General features: G+C 40.6%; 1 protein-coding gene across 7 annotated transcripts in view; it reads right to left on the bottom strand.

Annotated features, from left to right (window-relative positions):
• The window catches only part of lpp (LIM domain containing preferred translocation partner in lipoma), a 91,494-nt gene extending 77,070 nt beyond the window's left edge, over window positions 1-14,424 (bottom strand). For 2 of the 7 annotated variants that reach the window (XM_086115072.1, XM_086115075.1), the window contains exons 1-2: window positions 13,956-14,423; window positions 387-436 (exon numbers count right to left, since the gene is read on the bottom strand). The gene's annotated coding sequence lies outside the window, so the exon portion shown is untranslated. Of the gene's footprint in view, window positions 1-386; window positions 437-6,228; window positions 6,325-13,815; window positions 13,886-13,955 lie in introns of those variants that run through there. The other 5 variants (XM_086115074.1, XM_086115078.1, XM_086115073.1 and 2 more) reach the window with 5 other exon arrangements.
• Window positions 14,425-15,642: the final 1,218 nt, after the last annotated feature.

The raw sequence follows: 15,642 nt of genomic DNA, 5'->3' as shown, positions 1-15,642 counted from the left end.
GTAGCTTCTCAGTTATCCAAGTCATCGTCATTCATAAAGAATCAAAAATGAAATCAAAGCCACTGGACTTGTTTGTTGAATTTGTTTTCTGAAAAGAAAACAAAAAAAAAAAAGAGCCTTAGGCACTTCGGGTCATTAGCTCACAAAGCGTCCAATATGCGGGCTTGCACGTGAGCCAATATCAAGAAGCTGTTTTGAATTGTGGGCTAGCACAAAACGTCTCCTTTGAAAAATTTGTTCTCCACAAAGCTTCTTGAAATCATGTGAGCAAAGTCACTCCCAACATTTGATCACGACATGAGGTCAAATGCTTTGGGATTTCCCCCAAGAGTTTGTTGTGCAAAGAAGCAAATTTCAAAAATAAATAAAAATTTTAAAACACTCACCAAAACTTTTAACACAAGGCGATGGCAATGATGATGACACAATACAGCTCCTGAAAGAACACAACAGACCACACAACGCTCAGAATCAAGCTGGGGAACAACACGAGTACACAAAAATAAATAAAATTGAAATACATGTCTTTTTTTTTCATCTGCGTTGTCCAATCTCTGGTGGCGAAAGTTTGCCTCTCCCGGCGTCCGCCTCGCCGCTTTTTCTTTCCGCCAAGTTTGCATTAAAGCGCAACGCAAACAAAGTGAAACCAGGCAACTTTTGACGTTAGGGGATAGATCGAAAAAGATAATTGTGAGTGAAATTGCTATTTCTGGCGCGGGGGAATGTCCTACATTCTCTTTGGATGCAGGTAAAAATGGGGGCGGCGTGATTTCTTTATTTTATTTATTTTCTCTTTGTCTCCAGGGTCCCCCCCCCCATCCCTCCAAAAAGATGTACGCAAGCCTTTTGTTCCCGTAAATTGACAGTGTCAGTTTCCCACACGGCGGCGTATACTACAGGGAACAACAGTAGCGGCGCTGGGATACAATACAGATGCTCCGTGCGATGGGCGTCAGTCAACGTGACAGTTGTTTTTTTTTTTCTTCTTTTAAAATGAAGGAGGGAGGGAGGATTGTCTCCTTTTTTTTTTTCTGAACTTCCTAACCGAGGAAGGCGAGGAAGGAATAGGAATTAATACACCTACACTCCCCCCCCCCCACCTTTTTCCCTTCAGGACGCCGTGCATCCTCTTCTTCTTTTGTACTCGCATCGTAATTACGGGTGGGCGCCAGTTTGGATGTGATCCAGGCCGCCTCCTTCGCACTTTTTTTTTTTTTTTTTGCAAGTATAATTTCCTGACGAGCGAGACTTTTCCTCAACTTTTTACTTGTGCGCGTGTTAGGGAACAAAACAGTGGTGCTTATTTGTTTATTTTTGGACAAGCACGGCGAAAACAGGATATATGTAAAAAAAAAAAAAATTTTAAAAAAAGGACAAAAAGTTTTTGTGGGCTATTTCGATGATGTGCCCATACTCTTTTTTTTTTTTTTTTAATGGAAGATATGCGGCAATGCACATCACGTCTATGCTTAGGTATGAAAAGTGTAGCATTTGTATCCTTACTGTTTTTTTGTTTTTTGCGATTGACTAAAAAAAGTAATGTTTCCAAATACAGTACAAGGCTTTACATTCACAACCCAGAAAAATATACTGTTGCAATTAATTTTTATTCACTCAGCAAAGTCAAGCAAGGCATTGAAAGGCAACAATTGTCCAGAAGCCTTGAGGAAAAATTCAATCACAAAAGCAATGATGCGTCTTTCTACCATTTCTTCTCCTGCTGCTGCTATTTTTGTGAACTACATAAGATGTCCTTTTTTTTTTTTAATAGCCTAACGTATCTCCATGGAGATGAGTTCCATCAGGCTGTGCGCAAACCTTATTGGGCCATAACACACTAATAGCCTGGAAATGGTCGAGCAGAGGCAATGAAAAATACATCGAGCCATGAACACACCTGGCCTTGTGTATTTATAGCCCCTTTGCAGCTTCAGTAAATGCATATGTTCGCTTTGTCAAATACACAGGGGACAGAACATGCGAACCCAGACAACCTTAACCTTTTGCAAAGAAAAAAAATTAGGAGATGAGAAGAACATATTCAAAGCAAGACTCTAGTGTCCAATTTGTGTTTTATTGTTTTTACGCGACGATTAACCGCCGTTGTGAAAATGTTGAGAGGCAACTTAGCTTCTGCATGACGCCTTTGTCATTCATCATTTAAGTTTGGACTGCCGTCAGCCGTTTAAATTTAGTTTGCATATACCCTTCTCCGAGCAGACATTTGTGAAATAGTACGTGATCGGTGAACGGGATCAAAGCTATTAATGGCCGATCGCTTACCTGATGATAAACTTGCCTTATGTATTTCCCTCCTCGGTATCCCGTTATTTTGAACTAGCAATGGTCTATGTATCGCTAACGAAAAGTGAGGAATTTACCTGGACTATTTCACACACAAGTCACGGTTTGATTAAAAAAAAAATTTAAAAACAGTGACAAATATGAACCTATGAGGCACATTAAAACACACATTTATGATCCACAACGCACGCTACTGTGTTGATACTGTATACAACTGGTTAATCCATCAATGAAATATTTTCTGGGATAAGCCGCTAAAAGATATGTTTAGACATAACATAAGAAGCGTCGCACTCTACTGTCACACACTTAGGAGAGCATTAACAGCATGCCGTTAAAGCTTTTAAGTATACCACCACCCAAAAAAAAAAAAAAGGTTTCCATTCGGTTAAGCTGACTTTTTCTTTTTGTTTTGGGCCTCAGTGGAATGTAATTTAAGGTAATCAGAACGACGAACCAAATGCAAACCAGAAAAAAAAAATTGAGATTGACAAATGAGTCATGCATAATAGACGCTTTCACCCAGCAATAAAATGTCGGCTAATGTGAACCAATCGAACTTTTCATCATGTTTCGTAAATGGTCAGGTGAGAAGAATTAAAGCATTTTATCCTCACGTGGGGTCTGGAACAGACACATAAACAATCTCTTAAGGCTAAAAAATAAAAATAAATAAATACATTTTTTTAAAAATCCACAAGATCTCATGAGTCCGCTTAAGTCTCATGCCGATGGCATATTTGGCGAGGTTCTGAACTCGCGATTTGACGTGCATTTCTTTTAAGACATTCATGCAATCAAACATAAAAAGACGGAAAACGTTTAATTCGAGTAAATGAATAATCGGCTGTAACATTTAACAGTGATAAATGTTTGCCTTACATCAAGCGGGCTGGACTACACGGAACATAAAGCGGTACGCCAGCGTGATGTATGGATGCAGTGTAAGAACTTAAGTCCCGAGTGTAACATTGCCACAACACACACACACGGCCAAGAAAATGATTTGGGTCAGTAGGTAATTGCATTCTGGGACCACGGGGGACACGTCGGCAATTAATGTCACCCATTTGCCACGTGTCAAAATGGTGACGGATGTTGACACCTTTTGACTCAGCACAAAGTCCACGAAGAGACTGTGAGGTTGCGAGACAAAACAAAAACAAAAAGCGTTACTTTATGTTAGCGGAAAATGATAGCTCTTGCCGCTCAATTCATTGCTAGCCTCCACGCTAGCGTGGTGGCTACGGGTTAAGTATTAGGTTTAGCTTTAGGAAAGATTTACGGTTCGGGTTACAGGTCAAGGGGTAGGTTGAGGGTCGTTTCCTCACGTCCTTGCTGCTTATGTCATCAGAGCATTAGTGCATATTTAATTTTTATTCTAAACGGCCGTGCGGTTTGGCAACGGGCCACCACAGTCATTTGAGCGTCTTTCGAAGCTGCCATCTGAGAGTGTATCAGTCGCACACACACACACAGCGCTAAGTGTGTCCCGTTAGCCTGCAGCTCCCTAATCTCGGTTTAATCACTTAGCGGCATCCCATGCTGAACGAGAGGAGAGGAGGATGCAGGGAAATGTCATTTTTGGCACGGCGCTAGTTTGGCTGTCCGGGACGGTTAGCTTCATGACAATGCATTTCCTTGACTGGTTAAAAATTGCTCATCGACAGGAAGTGGAAATGTGCACCAGGACTTGGATAATATGAACGGCTTTCGTTTTGACTGCCAACATCTAGTAGCGCATCCAGTGAAACGGTAGCGACTCATCCTTAAAATTGTAACTTTTTGTACACAGAAAAATGGAACAAACTCACACAGGTAACGCTAGATTGAAGCCTCATAGAGCTCCCGGTTATTCAATCAACCCGACCGGCTTGAGAGGGCCTGGGAGGGTTAACGGGATAAATCCAAAAACCCTTCAAAAGTGCTTTGAGCCCAAAAGGAATAAATGGAAATACGCTGCCACAACGATGGCACGTGTGCGGATAATCTCCGATCGGCACTCACAAACCGTCAACAGTAAATAGCTGTTTGTGAAGGGGCTAGCAGGATTTAAAGATGACTTTAAGCGGGAAAAACAGAAAGTAATCAAAACCTTTAAAGTGATTAACGACAGACAGATAATCTGCACTTGAGCTGGGTCGGGATCGGCAGCGGGTGTAATTGCTCCCGTTAATCATGTATTAATTTGTTGACTCGAGATTTCTTTTCGGACAAATTGCCAGCATCTTGAAATTAAGGACACGGAAAAGAAGTGTGAGGCCAGATTAAGTTTCTAAACGATGTAGCGCAACGGTCAGTAGGCCTTTTAAACTACCAGACAAATGATTGTTCATTAAAAGAACTCCCCTAAAAAATATATATATATATTCATGCAACAATATCAAGAGGATGCTGTCGTTGAGCTGGAATCGGAAAGACACCGAAGTTAACAAGTTACAGCCTCTTCAGATCAATTCCCAGATTGCAATGCTCCTTATCATGACATTTTCACCAATTTCTCTCAATATTTTCACACCACAGAGACCCATTTTCAACAAGGCGTGTGTATCTTTTTGTTTCAGTGAAAAAGGCTGCCTTTCGAAATGCAAACTTGTCAGCCTAGAGGGAAAATTTTTGAATTCCAAAACCAGCTCTACACACATGACAAGTCAAATGTCATTAGAACTAGACACCAGCAGTGTAAATAGGGTTTGAGCTAGCTTCAAAAAAGTGTGATAATTATCGCACAATGACCATTTTTTTTGGTGTTAAAAAATGCAAGAGAGACACACTTCCATAAGCTTAGTTATTTAAATAAATGCCTAAAATGCCTTTTGGGGGTTTGTTTGTTTTTTTTTTGCATTTTCAGTCCAAAACACAATAGGTATGATAACAATAAGGTACTGTAGGTGGGCGCTGAACTAACTTCAAAGATGAGCAATGTGTCACTTTCACAGACAAATGTTTTCAAGCTTAAAGCAGATGGTTGATTCGATTCTATCCTTTTTAAAAACTTGCTGCCATTCAACAAACACCCAAATCATGACATTTTTTTTCACCATTTTCCACTCAAAATAGTGCCTTTGGAATCCATTATTGTTGGCCTGGAGCTACAAGGACAGCTTAACTAGCTCAAAACAACTATTGTCCTGTACATTGATGACCAAAATAATATTTTTTTGTAGTTTTTAAGTTATAACAAGCTCTATGTAATGTGAGGTTCACCTGAAGGGCCTAAATGAAGAGATTTAAACATTTAAATGCACGTTTGGAGGGTAAAAATATAGTTTAGCTTGACGAGCAGGATAAACAAGCACTAGCCTAATCAAAATTGTATGATAATTTTTCTGACAACTGTTTTCTATCCTGAAACGGAAAAGGCTACCATTTCCTAAAGCTTCAAGACCAATTTTTAAATCATCACTGCCGTGTGACCGAACGGCCAAAACGACACCTTTTCTTCCACTTTCTGTTCAAAAACAAAGCCCTTCGGAGCGCGGCGCTGTTGGCCTTGGGGGGCACAACTCGACGGGTGTGATAGCAGCAGGTGCAGGGACGGGTGCTTAATCGGCTTCAAAGGCTCAGTGATAATGTGGTAGCCCCTCGTGCCAAACCGACAAGATAGGGACGTCTCTCGGCCCTCGCAGCCAAGTCAAAGTCATTTAGCGCTATATCACCCCCCACCACATCCCCCCATTCCCCCCTCCCATGTTCTCCACCGGGCCACCCGATGTTTGAAGTGCGAACGTGGGAGCTGGAAGAAAGGAAGCAAGGGAGATAGGCACTCTTAAAGGTACAGTTCGTATCACAGTCTTCAAAGGCCCGAAAATTGTGCCGAAAATGAGTTTGTTGTTGTGGTCACGCAGCAACCATTTTAGCCTTAACGCACACCAGACTGCAGCTTCCTCAGACACTATCAATCAATAAAAAGAAGATACTCACAATTTCTTTGGATCAGGGAAGCGCAACAAGAAGGCGAATGGCAGACAAAGTTGTGTGCAGCCCAATGTGACTCACATCCCTTCTCTGCTGATCACTGTCGAGCATCGCAAGGAGGCAAACATTTCCAAATATGGAGAAAGTATGAAGTCAGCAATGGAGGGGCAATGTCGCTTTTGGTTTGCATTCACCGGGAATGTCAAGAGAGAGCCAGTACTGCGGCGCATAGCTTTGAAATCAAAATATTGGACGCTGCAAGCGGCGATGAACGGGCACTTGCAGCCTCTGTTTCATGGCAAATGTTCAAAATGATCTCATAAAAACGGCATGGCATTTTAGCCAATCTCTTTCAGTGTCCCAAGTTAGAGGTTCATCAAGAGCACAAGTCCTGGAATTGTCCATAAATGATCGCCTCATACCAAAATGAATTTCATCACCATCTGTGAAACTTTTTCCACAATTCCGAGAATGTATGAAATGATCATGAAACTTTGAATCCACCAAATGTTCAAAAAACGTTTCATGCACCAAATGATCAAACTTTGACACCGTGTTTCACCCACGTTCGTTGCCCTAGCTAGAAAAAGCATCAAATTTCTCAACGATATGTTTGTTGGAAATATGAACCGTACAAATTCATGCCACAAGGGTCGATTAAACGTTGTCAATAGCAAGCAAAACAACAGTGTGTTTTCTCGTGTTTTGATAACAGGGCGGCAGTTTGTCCCTCGGTAACGCCGATTGATGTTTGAATGAAAGACGTGTCCCAGAAAAATGCTTCTTCACAAGTGTTTATCCCATTTACGAAGTGGCTTGCAAGAATTACTGCACATTCTGCCTGTCCACCGCGCTGCCTCTTCCGCTACACCCCCGGTGGCCTTTTTTTTCGCAGAGAAAATTAATATCCAAGAAACTTGTAATCTGTTCTTACGTAACAGTAATTTGTCTGCGGCTGTTATTGCTCAATGTTGCAGGATACATCGTGTGTTTGCTAAATGCGTGTTTGCCACATGCAGCACAAATCATTGCTAGCGGACGCTCCAAAAGTAGGGGTTGTATGCACACAGATAACCAGAAAGTTCATGCACTTGCTGAGGAAATCAGACAAACATGTAGAAAGTTGAATTCACGACATGGAATTGGGGTGGAAAGTCGATCCATCTTTGGAAAGCTCTTTTCAAACACAATTTCCTTCCCCGTGTCTCTGTTCTGCACAAACATCACTGGTATGAAACAGTCGTATGAAGTAACCTGGCAATTTTTCAGCTTTGGAGGAAGGGCTAGAAGAGAAGCCCCTGTCACACTGCTTGACTAAGCCGCCATTTGTGCAACATAGAAAGGGGGTGCGCAGTCGATCTGGCAATTTCTGCTTTCCCAGGTCGGACCAGAAGGCAAAATCATTCACAAGCACATAGCCTTGACTTCATGCGTAGCTTAATTAGCAGCCAGTAAACCAACCAGAGGCGGTTGACAGGAGCTAATGGGACTTAACATTAGACTGCGGCAGCTTATATATTAAGTTAGCGTTAGTTAAAGAGCCCTGACACTAGCTAAAGGCAGCTAATACCAACCACAGACACTTAGCACTAGCTAAAGGAGCAAATGAGGCTAAATGCAGCTAGCACATGTAGGTAGCAAAAAAAAGAAACATTTATAAACTCTCCACCAGCGAATACACTAACCACAAAAAAAAAAAAGAAATGCCTTATAAAATGTATAATATGACCTATATAAAACGGGAGCTAGCATATACTATGCGGGTAACACAAGCTAGAGGCAGTTAGCACAAGCTAAGAGGAGCAAAAGCAAGTTTAAAAAAATATCTTATAAAACCTGCTCAAAAAAAGTGATTTTAACAAATACGATTTTCCATTGCGGGTGAATAAAGTATCTGTCTAAAACAAAAGCTGCCATTTATTGGTAACGTTGGTGCTCAGAATCACGGCAAGAGACTAGTTACATTTCTCAAAGACTGAGTGTCACGATATTTTTCCGTAATTTAATTTTTTTATTTATTTCACATTAATGTACTTGTCAGACAGTCATTTCCATTCAACAAATGGAAAAAAAAAGAATATCATGAAAAACGGAATCGATAAACAGTATCATTCAGTAGTTGCATTGTGAACAACTTAACAATATCAATCCCTAAATGAGGATAGCAATGCCGTGACATCATTAATGACTTTGTTTTAAGTCATTATTGGGAAAACATTGGCTCCTTACACCTTCTTGCCAGGTTGCACACGCCCCACTTTGAAGAAGTGAAGACATGAACATCATGATTGATTGCAGTTCACATAGCACTTGGGAAATTAAGTCTGCACAACAGTCACCGAGCGCACACTTGACCATTGTTGGCGTGCCACGCCTCGCTTGCGTACGCAGCGTGTTGCAACATATCGTCGTGTGGGTGTTTAATGGAGGCAAGGAGAAATATTATTTGTATTGATAAAGTTCCAAACCAACCCCACCCGGACAGCCAGGGCACTCAAACCTTTCGGAGGCAGACGCCAAATCTCAACTAAATAGATGCATCCAGTCCATAAGAACATGATGACAGAGAACCACTCAACGGATATGGTGTGAATCAAACCGCAGTCTCGCCGAGAAGACTTGCCTGTGTAATAATATAATAATATTCTGTCTGTCTCTCCTTTGCTGCTGTTAATATCACCTTCATCAGCACTGACCCCTGCGGCACTCCTGGAGAGTCATCAGACTTTAATTAGACCTTTTTAATCGCTACAATGTAATCTGCAGAGTAAATGGACCCTCCTTTTTTTTCTTACATTCACACATAATTTGCTTCTTTTGATTAACAAAAGCGCTCCTTTTTTTCCTCTCAATGAACGTCAATTACGTACCACGTTTTACCTGAACCTCCAAACTCTTCTCGCTTGGAATTGCTGTTTCTCTGTGGCAAATTCATCAGCTTTGTGAGCCCACATTGTGGTCAAACCCACACACTTCACTTTTTAAGGCATGTGTCAAATTTATTTTTCAGGGTCCCCTATGTAACACCCTTCAGGAACGTGCCCCTAAAATGTTAGTCCCACAAAACCAGTTTCACCCATCGGCATGAATTAGCTTGAACGCGTCCATGTTAACAGGATGCACAACAAAAGTTTCAAAGAACAGGTAATTTTTTTGGTTTGAAGCTGCCATTTCAGGAAGTATTCGTGGTTTTACGGTTGGGAGAAAATTGATTCGAAACCAGAGTCACTGATCTACACAAAATTGGGTGACCATGTCGATCACGACAGGACAGATAAAGTCTCAAAGACCCATGCTGTCAAGTGAGCAGGAAGTTGGGTATTTTGTTTTCAAGTCACCATTTTGTGCTAAATTCCAGAACTCAATACATTTGCCCCATCACACCAGTGAGAACAATCAACACGAAATCAAACACACGTTAATGGTCAGTAGTCCACATGGCTCCTTAATATATTTGCATTGTAGGCCTACGAAATGTGATCATTTTTAATGGGCATGTATGAGCTGAAACAGGTAACATAACATTTTTTATATAACGTTATAATCGTTTCACCTTTACAAAAAAATGTTTTGGGGATCAAAAATTTGGGGCTGGAGTGGAATAATTGGTGATTTAATTAGGTGGATTTTTCCTCTTGCGTTAATACTTTAGATAGTTTTGGAGCCAATACTTCGATACTTTTTCTTCAGTAAAAATCTTGCATTGATACTTCACCTTCTACTCAAGTATTTTTAGATTCTAATATTTATACCTCTACTTGAGTAATGAATATTTTTGACACCTCTTGAAAGATGTTAAAATATTCTACCTGAGACAACATGTGATATTAGAAACCTGGGTGCACTTAGCAGCCGGCCAGTCAGCAGCTAGTATGCTAGGTAGCAGCTTTCGGCTAATGTTAGCACTGACAACACTGCAGCCTGACTCCAAATGAAACACAACCATTCAAAGGGATCATAATTGGCCCAGATTGTTAGCTAAAGGGTAGTGGCTAATGTTAGCCACGGACCGCGCTACATCTTCACTACGCTTGACCGTAAATAAATCCCAACAGATGACAACACCTTAAGTCAGCTGGCGAGCAGAAGGAAGGTGACATTAACAGTTGCATTCATTGTGTCCTCATATCCTAATATGGTAACTTGTTGTAGTGTTATTCATTTCAGTCTATTTTTGAGAATGAAGACACATCCATAGGAACTTCCACATCAATCACAATCATTGCAATGTGATTTTGCACAGGTGGCGATTCACAAGCAAACAGTATTGCAATGTCAGCGCGCTTTTGACTCGGCATTAGAATAAACTACCGTAATGGGAAAAACAGCCTGACTGTACTTGTTAAAAGGAGGACTCACACAGTGTGAATTTCAAATCAAGAATACGAACTCCGTTCCCCCGCCCTACCGCCGCGGCACCTCTTGAGAGCAGCCAGTATCAAACCGCATACATCTGTGTCGCTCAGAACCATTTCTGACTACATTAAACGCGGCGGTGCTCTTTTAAAAAATAAAAAGGACACGTTTGACAGTGTTGATGATGTTAAAGTTGAAAGACGCTTTGAGCCGCGGATCCTCCTGGTGGGTTCATTGCAGTCACTCAGGCACATTTTAATGGGGATGCGACGGGCGACTCTGCGTGAGTCATCTAAGAGCTATCACGTTAACATTAAGGACTTTGAGAAGAAGTTTCAGCTTCTACAGGTATGACCAGCACTAGTTTTAGACCAGAAATGGTTTCGCCAGTGTCCTACATAAAGACTTTTTGGGAGGTGGTCCAGGCAAGCCAGGTTAAGCCATGTTGTGGTTACCCTGCTAGAACGGACACTGGTCCTATATATTCATGATACAGTACGATAAGTTTCAATGATTATTACATACTGTATTTAGCGTCTTTCTACTGTATTGTTCATGCAATGAAGAAAACAGTACTGCTGCGTGGTTACTTTTTTGCATGCTATTTTTTTTTGTATAGTATTAAAATCTAACTAAATATTGAACATTTTACATTTTCTGGAATTTATATCTTGTTAAAGCCATTCCTCATGGAAGGATTTAACCTGACGGGCAAAAAGAAATCTAAGTCGAAAAAATTCCAGTTATTGAACAAAAAATAAAAAACAAGAATGTATTGATGACATCATACTTTGTTATGAAATTTGTACTGGCCCGGTGAGACAAGTGTCAGTGGACTTCGGGTGGCCCCGAAGTCGCAGAATGGCCCGGTCCTACAACATTTTTAGTGACAAACAAATTTCAGATACGTCGCCACAGTTGTTACGAGCAAGATCATGAGGGAAAAAACACGTTGGGTTTTGTTTTTCTTTCTTTCTTTCAAAGGCTGCCATGCAGGCGCTACTCGGCCCACAGGGACACTTTGACACTGGACAGTTGGGACTCAAACCGCTGTCACGATTTTAGTCACTGGACAAGCCACTCTACAACTGAGCCGCAACCACCCAGCAAGACCAACATGCTGATGTTGCCCTGCTGGTAACACAGTGCGTCACCAGCTGCCGCCAACAGTGTTACACCAATATCAACTGTCCTAAACAGGAGCATTGGAGTTTTTTAAGGCAAGCTCCCACTCTCCAGTGAAGCCCATCACAGGGGTTAAATATCAAGCAGCGACTTGGAAAACAGCAAAAATATACAGAAAATGGATAAAGGGAGGCATGCAGGTAAATAAATACATAAAATTGCCTAAATCAAGTGATTGTCAAACTTTCTGGTTCCAGGCATCCTTTACAGTGGATTTTGTTTTTCCAAGACCCCTCCCCGGATAGTCCTTTCACCAATTAAGCATAAATACCATGTGTATGTATTTGTTTCCAAGCGACTGCAACCATGTTGCATAAGCGGTGTTCTGTGGAGAGCACATGCATAGCGCGTATGATGCTCTCTAAACCGCAGCATCGTTGATGACCTTTTATGGCGCGACGAGAAGTAGTGGTCGGTCTTCGAGATAAAAAAAAAAAAAGTTCCCAGTAAGAATGTTTCTTTGGAGAAAGCATAATGTGATTATATTAAACGATAAGCACTCGTTGACACTCACAGATTTTAAAATTTCTACTTTCATTCAACCTTAATCAACTGTCCAGACAAATGATGTTTTTATTTTACATTACCACCCTTATATTCATACATTGCACTTAAAAAAAACCTTTAAATGCTCTCTAATCTTTTAACTGAAACAAGTGTAAAATGACTTGTGAAAAATATGTGCCTTGATGCAATAAAGGTTGAGAATCATTGTTTGAAGCTAATAGCGAGGAGTTCACTGTACCGAATGAAACGGCCCCATGTGAGATAACAATTCACCTGCCTTTCAACTTTGGCTGGGGCCTTGGCTCACTTGTGAGTTTTGAAGTAATATCATTATATGGATGATAAGCAGTGATAGGACTTTATTACAACAAACATTGAGCAATAGAATCCAGTACGTCTGTCTGATGACCACTACTGCTTCTTTATACAGCAATTATGTTCTGTAAATCATCCCATTGCACTGCTACACTTAAATTCTGTATTTATTTTTCCTCCAATTATACTCATGATCATAGCCAAAGCCTGTTCATGATATACACGTGCTTTATACGCTGTACATGCTAATTCATGTTTAGTCAATGGATGATCACGCACCACTTGTGAGATACCGAAGAGTAGTATAGTTAAACTTTTTAGTTCATTGTCATTTAATCTTGAAGAACACTTTTAAAACTTTTATTTTAAATTCTGAGTGCAATATTTTTATTGAATTATTTCTGCACAGTGTTAATGTTCAAATTGCACATGTTACAATACAATAACATGAAGTATATTTAGACGGGATAAACCCACACTTGTTTCTTTATTTAAATTCTAAGCGCATTAATATTTTTTATAGAATTATTTCTGCACAGTGTTAATGTTCAAACTGCACATGTTACTCTACAATCACATGAAGTATATTTTGACGGGATAAAACCACACTTGTTTCTTGATGGATGCTTAATTATGTTAATTAGTACAGAGATCATTTTAAAAAGGTTCAGGAGTACTTTTCGACTAATGCAATCTATATTGGCTGAGAAACCCTGCTTTAAAATAATAATAAACTGTAATTTAACTGTACACAACTAATAATACTAATTTTGAAACTGGCAATAATCACGAAAAACAAACACATTCAAAGCCCCTGTGGCAGTTTGACGAATCTGCGTCTTAAACTCAAGGGCTGGATTTACTTCAAATGGCTAACAAACAAGCTAACAAGCTCCTTTGGCTCTTGTGATTTTTCTCCCCCACATTGATGTCGAAATTTTCGAGACATTTTTACTCTGCGTGGCTCATAGTTCCGTCTTCCGCATTGTCGAGCAGCCCGCCGCTCGGCTAAAAACAGACACAAGCAGAGTAAGAGACGCTCAAAGTTTTGACGAAAAAAAAACTTTCCCCAGCTTCGCTTGCTGTCTTTTCGTTAGCTAGTGACTAGCTCGAGTCAGCCCGGCTCGTCATGCTAGTTAGGCAAGTACTGGAGTGTCAACCCCAGGTGCCCACGCCCTCCCCCCACCAGTCGTCCAAGTCCGAATCTCGGCCACACGCTCGCATTCTTACCGCTGCTAAAACGAAGACCCAAAGATTATGCAGCTTCTCCTCGCACTCGAGCGCCTGTCGCCATCGTACATCAAACATTTCCAAAAACCTCGCGTCAAGCTGAACGCAACCGCGCCCGGTTTCGGCTCGGTTCGTCTTACCTTTTTTTTCGAACTTTCTAGGAAATCCAAAAGATAGGAAGAGGGTCAGAATAGCCAGGAAAAAAACAGCCCAAACTTCTTGATCCTCAATTATGGGAGAGTTTTGTGGGCAGTGACGTCACTCGGTGAAATTCCAAGCCGAAGTTTGCCCATGTAAGGCAGCAGGCCAGCGGGGACATCAGCCGGGACACCCCACTCAGACGCACCGTCACCCGGCCTGCGCAGAGCCGACGCCCTCTTTGCTTAGGTGGAAGTATGTTTGCCTCGAGAGAAAAAAATCTAATTAATGACAGTAGTGACAAACGTTTTCACCAATTACGACGTTTAAAAAAAAAGCTGTCCAAGTTCCATTATGACAACATTAAAATAGAGTACTGTTTATCCAAAACAAGGCAGAGGTTGTATTTCGAAGTTATATTTTGGTCAATTGAGGGCGCTACAGGGCACTGCCCCACCGCACACACCGCGTTATGTTCACCACATTACTTTTCTTGAAGACTAAAAAAAAGGAATGAAAATGTTTGTAGATAAATGGAAATAGTTTGATATATATGTATCATACATGTGAAAAACAATTGTAAATAGCACTGCGATTTATCCCTTTTGTATTCATATTGCACTTAATTGAACGGTGTCTGTTTGTTTTTCTTCTTTCTACCCACATTCTTGCTGCTGGAGGCTGTAAATTTCCCCAGTGTGGGACAAATAAAGGATATCTTATCTTATATGTATTTCTATCTTTACGTGAGCAGGAAATGGTCCGGCCAACTCACCAGAGCGACGGGCTCACAAACGGACAAATGGAGCGGGTTGGTTGTTTAGTTGATTGGTTTTCTACTTAACTATAATAAACAGACTAAAGCAGACACAAAAGTGAATTTCAAAATTCCAACACAGAAAAAAAGAGAAGAAAGTGAAAAAAAATTAGATTCGAGTGAGAAAACAAATTCTATTTCATCTCGGGATTATATCACAAGATTCAGAGATTCAAGTCTAAATTTTAAAAAAAAGAAAGCCATGTTATTCATCAGGGAATTTTGAAATTGTCTCACACACATTCACACACACACTAAAAAGAAAAATAATGTTTGTTATGTTTTAAAGAAAAACACATGGAAAAGTCCCAATATCATGAACAACTAAGGTGGATTTCAAAATGGCCACACTAAATGAAGAAGACATCTTTCATACTTGACCTAATTTATAATCATTTCGTGCAAGGGTGAGTGCTTGCTTTTTTTTAATGGATGTCTCGAAGATAACTGTTGTCAGGCTACTAAATGACATAAAAACATCCAAAATGGGGTTGGTTTGTTTGATTTTTTTTCTCGATTTTAGGGTACATGTCCTCCGCTTTAAATGTTTATGGGTGTATATGTCCGTTTAGATTCCCCATTCATGAGTTTATGCAAATAAATGCTAACTTCTTCCCCCTCTGCTCATCTTGATAGTTCAGTGTCTTACAATGCTGACATTGTGTTGTGTACCTAAAAACATGCAAATACACATTGATGCTATCTTTTATGAAAACCAGCGCCGAATGTTTCCAAGGGAATTTACGGCCTGTCACGGCCTTAACACGAGAACAGGCAAAATCGTCTTGTCACGCTACTCCATCTGATCGCATTGTGCTGCCAGCGGTAGAATATTCTCATGTTGTTTCTTTTTTTTCCCCGATCAGGAAGCA

Source organism: Hippocampus guttulatus, chromosome 7 (genome assembly GCF_054856545.1).
Source record: "Hippocampus guttulatus isolate MCC_2025c chromosome 7, RoL_Hgut_1.0, whole genome shotgun sequence".
NCBI classification, from domain to species: Eukaryota; Metazoa; Chordata; class Actinopteri; order Syngnathiformes; family Syngnathidae; genus Hippocampus; species Hippocampus guttulatus.
Note: the sequence above shows the minus strand (reverse complement) of the source record. Positions and strands in the feature narration are given on the sequence as shown.